We start from the raw sequence: 10640 nt of genomic DNA on the forward strand, positions 1-10640 counted from the left end.
TAACCCCTTGCCTTTTGATCACAGCCGTTCATTTCGTTTTAATCTGGGCCGTTCGTTTTTGATTGAATCTGGGCCGTCCGATCGCGCGATTGATCTGGGCCGTCGAATCGCACCCACGCGGATCGCCAACGTGGCTCCTTTTGGAGTGACGCGATCTTGCCACGTGGCAGGCCCCGGTTGGCCGGGACTGCTGACCGGGCCTGCTGACGTGGCTGCTGACGTGGCCCTCCCCCCACCCTTTTTTTTTTTTTTTTTTTTTTTTTTTTTTTTTTTCCTCCTCCTTTCCGGGTGCTACAACTCTCCCCCCCCATAAAGAAATTTGGTCCCCAAATTTGCCTCATTACTCTTGATCAAACAGATGAGGATATTGGGCCCTAAATTCTGCTTCCAGCTCCCAAGTCGCCTCCCTAGGCGTGTGGTTGTGCCACAAGACTTTTACAAATGATATTTCCCGGTTACGGAGTATTCTGCTTTCTCGGTCCGTGATACTGACCGGTACTTCTTCATAAGACAAGTCCTCTCGGAGTGAAAGCGGTTCATGAGCCACGACATGAGAAGGGTCCGGATTGTACTTGCGCAGCATAGATACATGAAACACATTGTGAACCCGGGAGAGCTCAGGGGGCAGTGCAAGTCTGTAGGCAGTGGTACCAATCTTGTATAAGATTTCAAAGGGTCCAATGTATCTGGGGTTTAATTTTCCCCTTCTGCCGAACCTACTAATTCCCTTGAAGGGGGTGACTTTAAGAAACACACGGTCACCTTTCTCAAAGGCCAGGTCTCTCCTCCGGGTATCAGCATAGCTCTTTTGCCTACTCTGAGCTGTCTGGATGTTCTTCTTGATCTTAACTATCTTGGACGTGGTTTCTTCCACTAAATCCGGGCCAAACAATCTTCTATCGCCCACTTCCTCCCAACAAATCGGTGACCTGCACGGACGCCCGTATAGCGCCTCGTATGGGGCCATGCCGATGCTTGCTTGGTAACTGTTGTTGTAGGCAAACTCTATCAGGGGAAGATGGTCGTCCCAATGGCCTCCAGAGTCAAGGACACAAGCTCGGAGCATATCCTCCAGCGTACGGATTGTCCTCTCTGATTGTCCATCGGTTTGGGGGTGGAAGGCAGTACTGAGGGACAGCTTTGTTCCCATAGCTTGCTGGAAACTATTCCAAAACCGAGAAGTGAATCTGGGATCCCTGTCGGATACCACTGTTACTGGGACCCCATGCAGTCTCACTATTTCCCGGACATACATTCTTGCCAACTTGTCCAACGAATCAGTCATTCTGATGGCCAGGAAGTGGGAAGACTTAGTGAGTCGGTCAACAATTACCCATATGGCATCGTGTCCCGATCGTGCCTTGGGTAGTCCCGATACGAAGTCCATGGTGATGTGTTCCCACTTCCATTCTGGAATCGGTAAAGGCTGAAGCAACCCCCCTGGGCGTTGATGTTCTGCTTTGACCTGCTGACATACCAAGCACTTAGATACAAAGTCGGCTATATCTCTCTTCATCCCATTCCACCAGAATCGGGGTCGCATAGTTTGGTACATTTTTGTACTTCCTGGATGCATGGCGAACCTTGAACTATGGGACTCTATCATGATGTCTCTTTTTAATTCATTGTCGTCTGGGACACACATTCTGTCCTTGAAACGAATCAATCCATCGGCAGAGATCTGAAATTCTGAGTTCACTCCCTGTTCTGCATCCTTCTTGCGGTTTACTAGGGCGGGGTCGATTGACTGGGCTTCCTTTATTCTTTGGATTAACTCGGGTTGGACTGCTAGGTGGCTCAAACATGTGGCCCTCTTCAGATCTTGCAGTCGAACCTGCTGCGTAGCCCCAATGGACCTGCATTCCGAAACCATCAGATGGGCTAGGGTGCCTGCACTCTTCCTACTGAGGGCATCGGCTACTACGTTGCCCTTACCTGGATGGTATAGGATGTCACAATCATAGTCCTTGAGGAGTTCCATCCACCTTCTCTGACACATGTTGAGATCCTTCTGAGTGAAGATGTGCTTCAAACTCTTATGATCGGTGTAGATCTGAAAGGTCTCTCCATACAAATAATGGCGCCAGATTTTCAAGGCGTGTATGATTGCGGCAAGCTCCAAGTCATGGGTAGGATAGTTCTTCTCATGATTCTTTAGCTGTCTAGACCCATATGCTATAACCTTTCCATGCTGCATCAGGACACAACCCAGGCCCAGATAGGAGGCATCACTATAAACTGTATACCCTCCTGATCCACTCGGTAGAGCCAGCACGGGTGCAGTAGTCAGTCGCTTCATCAATTCTGAAAAACTCCTTTCGCAGTTCTCATTCCAATCAAACTTTGCATTCTTCTTTGTGAGTCGGGTTAGAGGGGCCGCTAGACTGGAGAACCCTTCGACAAACCGGCGGTAATAACCCACCATCCCTAGGAAACTGCGAATTTCCTTAACTGTTGTCAGCCTTTTCCAACCAAGTACCGCTTCAACCTTTTCGGGGTTCACCGACACCCCTTCCTTCGATATAACATGTCCTAGGAAGGCGGTTTGCTCGAGCTAAAATCCACACTTGCTCAACTTTGCATACAACTTCTTTTCCCTGAGTACCTGGAGGACTTGGGCAAGATGATGAGCATGTTCTTCTCTACTTTTTGAGTAGACTAAGATATCAGCGATGAACACGATGACAAATTTATCCAAGAACTCTCTGAAGATTCTGTTCATTAGATCCATAAAGATGGCCGGGGCGTTGGTTAGCCCAAACGGCATAACCAGGAACTCATAGTGTCCGTACCTGGTTCGGAATGCCGTCTTGGGGATGTCTTCTGCTCTCACTTTTACCTGATGATAACCTGATCGTAGATCTATTTTAGAAAAGACCTGTGCACCCTGCAACTGATAGAAAAGGTCATCAATCCGGGGGAGAGGGTACTTGTTTTTAATTGTTACCTTGTTTATCCTTCTATAATCAATACACAGTCTCAACGTTCCATCTCCTTTCTTTGCAAAAGTAACCCCGGCACCCCATGGGGAAATGCTGTGTCTAATGAAGCCACTGTTTTGTAGCTCAGTGATTTGTTTCCTTAGCTCTTCCATCTCGATGCGGCTCATTCGGTAAGGAGCTACCGAGATGGGTTGGGTTCCTGGCTGTAAGTCTATGGTGAACTCGACCTCTCTGTCCCCTGGTAGACCGGGCAGTTCATCCGGAAATACGTCTGGAAAGTCTCGGACTACTGGAATCTCTTGGATACAAACTTCCTTCTTGGGTTTACCATGTACCACGTCCGGGTCTGCATCGGCATCCTTCTGGGTAAGGTTGTAAACTCTGCCCTGGATTGGAGGCCTCCCTTGATTCTGGTTCCTAGGACACTCCCTCGCATAGTGCTGGGCACTGCCGCATATGCGACAGGTGTTGTTGAGGCGGTAGCAGGGTCGGTCCCCATGATCCCTGCCGCAGTACTGGCAGATCTTCCCACGAGCTGCCCCCATAGCCTGAGGAGGGCCCTGAGCGGCAGGCCTGGGTCTCTTGCTGGGTTGGACAGGCATGGTAGGCGCTGGCCTGCGGAGCGGGGCTGAAGGTCGGGAACTTCCCGCTAGCTGAGGGCGGGTGTCGAAGCTCCTTTCTATGATCTGCGCCTTTGCCAGGACTGCCGAATATGTCTCGAGCTCCATCACCAACAAGTGCTGTCTGATCGCCGGGCGGAGACCCCACTGGAATTTCCTGGCCTTTCGGCCCTCATCCAACAATGTCTCCGGGGCATGTCGGCCCAGCTCCAGGAACTTGCGGGCATATTCCGACACTGTCATATTACCCTGGACCAACTGAGCAAATTCCATTTCCTTTAAATGTTGGATGTGTTTAGGGAGATACTCCGCATGGAAAGCCGCTAGGAACTGCTCCCAAGTAACTGGTACAGGCAGGGTGGCCCGCTTGAGCTCCCACCAGCGTACTGCTTCCCCTACCAGCATGTAGGAGGCAATGGCAGCCCTCTGCTCAGGAATTACTCCCAAGGTCTCAAAGGCTCTCTCAGTCTCCGCTAGCCAGTATTGGGCCTCTTCAAAAGAGGATCCCCCTGAAAAAGTAGAAGGGTTCAGTCTCCTGTACCTCTCTCTGAAGCCGGGGTCGATCAAGGAGGGAGCGGGGTCCCGAGGTAGAGGGACTGGGGCCGGCTGAGGGTGAACTGGGGGACCCTGTGGTGGCGCCTGCTGATGGGGTGGGGGCACTGGAATGTGCTGTGGCGGTACCTGTTGGTACTGTGGCTGTGGTACCGGGTCGTACCGCGGCTGTGGTGCCGGGTGGTACTGTGGAGGAACAGGCTCCTGCCGGGGTGGCTCGGGATCAGCCTGCTGTAACGGGGGCTCAACCTGCGCTAGCGGAGGAGGTCCGGGTAACTCCCTTCTCTCATCTTGCCTTCGCTGAGCAGCTACGAGAGCTTCCACCATCTCATATAATCTGTCCAAATCCTCCCGAAGCGAATTATCTTGGGCCGCTCGGTTTAGTGGGGGCCTTCCTCTCCTCATTTCTGTGTACTTGTATTTACAAGGAATGGTTGAGTAACGACCAATCGGTGAGTATTTCTTTAAAGGACTATAGTGTAAGGGATGGGTCCGAGGAAACCTGGCTCTGATACCAACTGTAACGGCCCCGGAAAATATTAAAAAAGAAATGAGTATTTAAATATATCGAATGCGGAAGCGAGATCAAAATTTCAGTTAACATCCCTTACACGAAAAAACCAAAAAAAACGTACTTAAAATATAAAAGGTTAAACTAACTAAGAAAGAAAACTCGAAAATAAACTATGCGTATGACTACAGAGTCTCTAGGCATCCCCTTCGTCGTCCTCCTGCGGAACGGGCTCGGGAACCATGTCTTCCTGATCTGAAATGGTTAATTAAGGAGTGAGCTACACTAGCCCAGTAAGAACATCACGATATCTCACCGTCACGGAGATAAAGGTGGGTAGAAAACCACAAAAAGACCAATGGAGCATAATTTACAATAAACTCGTTTATTAACATGAAAACCTTTACCATCCACTTACCTCGGTGGAATTTATGAAAACAATATAAGAAAAATAATAACATTATCACAATCATGGAATAATATAAGCTGTAAAACATAGCACTTATCACGTCTTTTGTAATTCAATCATTATACAACATATCCTTTTCTCATTTACCAGCATACTAGTATCCATGGGGGTCCCTAGGGGTCCCGCTACCCGTTAACCTTTAACATTCATAATCAGTTTCCAGGGCCGTCCCCATACCCCGTCCGGTATGGGCGCCAAAACCATAAACCTCAATACCCCGTCCGGTATGAGGGTGAAACGGGCCGTCCCCATACCCCGTCCGGTATGGGCGCCAAAACCATAAGATCTCCATGCCCCGTCCGGCATGTGAGACCACAATCCCGGTAGGGTTCCCTACGGACCCGGTCCGTCCACCATCTCCCAGGATATCTAGTCAGGCTGACCCCATCATACAATTATCAGTCTATACAATGTTTCATTTCCCTTTTTCCTCAATAAGCATCATCAATTCACATTTAAACAAGCAAATCGTAATTCATGCCGAACAGACAACATACAGTATCAGTTCTTCAGTCATTCAACCCATAATTAATAAAACAGTAATATATGCATTCGAAACTATAAAATGAACACATCAAACCCCATAATGCATTTAAAGCTGTAAAACAGTGTAAAACATGCCAAACAACAGTAAATCATTAATCACACTAGACTCGGGCTCCATTAGCAACCTTAAGCAATTTCACACATGCGTTAATTCAAGAAATACCGTTTTATCATTTTGAACTTTAATACCGTGATAGGAAATAGGGTGAGGGGTCCTTACTTGTTTTCGGGATCCGAATACGATTCACAGTGCTCCTGCAGGCTGTCCCTAATTTTCCCTGAATTTTTCCCGGGGAACTGAAACACACTAACAGTACCTGCACGTGTTCTAAAAAAAATCCAAATTAGGCCCAGGGCCTCTTTCGGCCCAAATCGCAACTCCGGCACGGCGGCTCCGCCGTGCTCCGGCGACGGCGCCGCCGCTGGCGGCGGCGAGTCGCCTCGGGTTGACTGTTTTCGGCCGTTTTTGGCCGAATTCGGCCACACTCGCATTGGTCCTTGTCAGGAAACAACCCTAGGGCCCTCGGGGGGCCAAAAAATCACGGAAAAGCGGAGCTTACCGGCGGCGGCGCTCTCGGGTACGGCGACTCTCCGGCGAGGTTCGTGTTTTGGTGATTTGGCTTCGGTCAACCTGTAGAGAAAAGAATGGTGATCACGGTGATATAAAAATTGCATCGAACGGAGGCCGGGAAGGGCCTCGTCGGAGGCAAAAACCGAGAGGGGGCGCGGCGGCGCCGCTGGGCTTCGGCCGCGTATTCCGGCCGTTTGGCCGGGATTTCGGTTTCGATTTGGCCATAGGAGGAATCAGTGGGGAAAAACGAGTCGGGGGTATGAAATTTACCTCGATCGGCGGTCGGAAATTTCCCCGGTGCGGCGGCGAGTGGCGGCGGTCGGCCTCTGGTTCATCTTCTCCGGCGAGCGGCTGGCGGCTAGGGTTTGTGGTCTGGTGTGGGGGTTCTATTTATAACCCCTTGCCTTTTGATCACAGCCGTTCATTTCGTTTTAATCTGGGCCGTTCGTTTTTGATTGAATCTGGGCCGTCCGTGCGTTTGAATCTGGGCCGTCCGATCGCGCGATTGATCTGGGCCGTTGGATCGCACCCACGCGGATCGCCAACGTGGCTCCTTTTGGAGTGACGCGATCTTGCCACGTGGCAGGCCCCGGTTGGCCGGGACTGCTGACCGGGCCTGCTGACGTGGCCCCCCCCCCCTTTTTTTTTTTTTTTTTTTTTTTTTCCTCCTCCTTTCTGGGTGCTACATACTGTATGTTGTCTGTTCGGCATGAATTACGATTTGCTTGTTTAAATGTGAATTGATGATGCTTATTGAGGAAAAGGAAAATGAAACATTGTGTAGACTGATAATTGTATGATGGGGTCAGCCTGACTAGATATCCTGGGAGATGGTGGACGGACCGGGTCCGTAGGGAACCCTACCGGGATTGTGGTCTCACATGCCGGACGGGGTATGGAGATCTTATGGTTTTGGCGCCCATACCGGACGGGGTATGGGGACGGCCCGTTTCACCCTCATACCGGACGGGGTATTGAGGTTTATGGTTTTGGCGCCCATACCGGACGGGGTATGGGGACGGCCCGTTTCACCCTCATACCGGACGGGGTATTGAGGTTTATGGTTTTGGTGCCCATACCGGACGGGGTATGGGGACGGCCCTGGAAACTGATTATGAATGTTAAAGGTTAACGGGTAGCGGGACCCCTAGGGACCCCCATGGATACTAGTAGGCTGGTAAATGAGAAAAGGATATATTGTATAATGATTGAATTACAAAATGCGTGATAAGTGCTATGTTTTATAGCTTATATTATTCCATGATTGTGATAATGTTATTGTTTTCTTATATTGTTTCATGAATTCCACCGAGGTATGTGGATGGTAAAGGTTTTATTATAAATAAAAAGGATTTGTTGTAAATCATGCTCCATTGGTCTTTTGTGTTTTTCTACCCACCTTTACCTCCGTGACGGTGAGATATCGTGATGTTCTTACTGGGCTAGTGTAGCTCACTCCTTATTTAACCATTTCAGATCAGGAAGACATGGTTCCCGAGCCCGTTCCGCAGGAGGACGACGAAGGGGATGCCTAGAGACTCTGTAGTCATACTCATAGTTTTATTTTCGAGTTTCTCTCTTAGTTAGTTTAATCTTTTATATTTTAAGTACGTTTTTGGTTTTCGTGTAAGGGATGTTAACCGAAATTTTGATCTCGCTTCCGCATTTAATATTTATAATATAATTTCCATTTTGAATTACCGGGGCTGTTACATTTATAAAACTAAACTTGGTCTGGTTCTACGTGTAACGGCCCCGGAATTTTAAAATTGAATATGTGTATTAAAAAGGTCAAATGCGGAAACGTAATAAAAACTTTGATTAACATCCCTTACACCAAAACAAAAAACGTGCTCAAAGTATAAAAGAACAAACTAACTAAAAGAGAAACTCGAAAATAAAAGCTATAAATATAACTACGGAGTCTTCAGGCGTCCCCTTCGCCATCTTCCTACGGAACAGGCTCGGGAACAATGTCTTCCCGATCTGAAATGATTAAATAAGGAATGAGCTACACCAGCCCAGTAAAGACATCACACTATCTCACCGTCACGGAGGTAAAGGTGGGTAGAAAACAAAAAAACGCCAATGAAGCATAATTTACAACAAATTCTTTTATCAATAATAAAATCCTTTACTATCCACTTACCTCGGTGAAGTTCATAAAATAACATACGAAAGCAATAACATTATCATCATCATGAAATCATATGAACTGTATAACATAATACTTATCACGCCTTTTGCATTTCAATCGTTACACAACATATTTTTCCTCATTTACCAGCCTACTAGTATCCATGGGGATCCATAGGGGTCCGCTACCCGTGAACCCTTAACACTTGTAATCAGATTCCAGGGTCGTCCCCATACCCCGTCCGGTATGGGCGCCAAAACTATAAACCTCAATACCCCGTCCGGTATGAGGGTGAAACGGGCCGTCCCCACACCCCGTCCAGTATGGGCGCCAAAACACATAAGGTCTCCATACCCCGTCCGGTATGAGAGACCACAATCCCGGTAGGGTTCCTACGGACCCGGTCCGTCCACCATCTCCTAGGATATCTAGTCAGGCTGACCACATTATACAATTATCAATTTACTTAAACTTTCATTCTCCTTTTTCCTCAGTCAGCATCATCAAATCACACACAAACAAGCAAACTAGTAATTTATGCCAAATAAGATAACATACAACATCGGGTTCTCAGTCATTCAACCCATAATCAATAAAACAGTGATATATGCACACGAAATTATGAAATGAAAACATCAGACCTCATACTGCATTTAAAAACTGTAAAATAGGCCAAACAACAGCTGACCGACAAACACACCAGACTCGGGCTCCATTAGCGACCTTAAATAATTTCACACATCTATTGATTCATGAAATACCGTTTTATCATTTATTGAACTTTAATACTGTGATAGGAAATAGGGTGAGGGGTTCTTACTTGTTTCGGGGTCCGAATACGGCTCTACAGTGCGTCTACAGGCTGTCCCTAATTTTTCCTGAATTTTTTTCCAGGGAACTGAAACGCATTACTGGTACCTGCACGTGTCCCAAAAAATCCCAAATTAGACCCAAGGCCCCTTTCGGCCAATATTGCAATTCCGACACGGCGGCTCCGCCGTGCTCTGGCGACGGCGTCGCCGCTTGCGGCCGAATTCGGCCACACTTGCATCGGTCCCTACGATAAAACAACCCTAGGGCCCTTGGGGGGCCAAAAAAATACGAAAAACCGAAGCTTACCGGCGGCAGTGCTCTCGGGTGTGGTGGCTCTCCGGTGTGGTTCGTGTTTTGGTGATTTGGCTCTGATCAACCTGTAGAGAAAAGAATGGTGATCACGGTGATATAAAAATTGTATCAAACGGAGGCCGGGAAGGGCCTCATTGGAGGCAAAAACCGAGGAGGGACGCGGCGGCACCGCTGGGTTTCGGCCATGTTTTCCGGCCGTTTAGCTGGGAGTTTGGCTCCGATTTGGCCACCGGGGAACTCAGCATTGAAAAACGAGCCGGGGGTATGAAATTTACCTCGATCGGCGGTCGAAAAACTCTCCAGTGCAGCGGCAGGTGGCGGCGGGGGGCTCCTCCGGCGTCTGGTTCGTCTTCTCCGGCAAGGGCCGGCGGCTAGGGTTTTTGTGGTCAGGTGTGGGGGTTTTATTTATACCATTTGCCTTTTAATCACAGCCGTCCATCTTGATTTAATCTAGACCGTTCGATCGCGATTTAATTTGGATTAAATCTGGGCCGTCCATCGCGATTAAATTTGGGCCGTCCGTACTTGATTGAATCTAGGCCGTCCGTGCGCGTGCATCTAGGCCGTCCGTGCGCACGCTTGATCTGGGCTGTCCGTGCGCGCGGGGACACATCTGGGCCGTCCGATCGCGCGCACGCGGATCGCCCACGTGGCCCGTTCCCAGGTCGACGTGGCCTTGCCACGTAGCAGGTCCTGGTTGGCCAGGGCTGCTGACTGGGCCGCTAACGTGGCCGCTGACGTGACGCTGACGGGGCACAATTTTTCTAAATTGCGTTTTGACCCCCCGGTTTTCAATTTTCTTTTCAAAAATACCCCCAGAATCCAAATTTTCACATCTTTTTTCCAAAATCAATTTCAATTAAATCCAAATAATATTTTTATCTAATTTTATAATTATTATTATTTTTATTTTTATTAAATTAAATAAATCAATTAAAATTTAAAAATTATATAATAAACAAAATAAAATAAATTAAAAATTAAAAAAATAATAAAAAAAATTATAAAATTAGTGAGTGTTACACTACGTATGTAAAATTCATACTGAATCTAATACCGATTTACCGAATTTACTTTTATTCTCAGAAAATTGAAATTGAATTTGAATTTGAATTCGACAGTAAATGCAACCTCTGATTGTTTCTGACAAGTATTTGCATTACACTA

Source organism: Carica papaya, chromosome 9 (assembly GCF_054855325.1).
Source record: "Carica papaya isolate Zhongbai chromosome 9, ASM5485532v1, whole genome shotgun sequence".
Lineage (NCBI taxonomy): Eukaryota > Viridiplantae > Streptophyta > Magnoliopsida > Brassicales > Caricaceae > Carica > Carica papaya.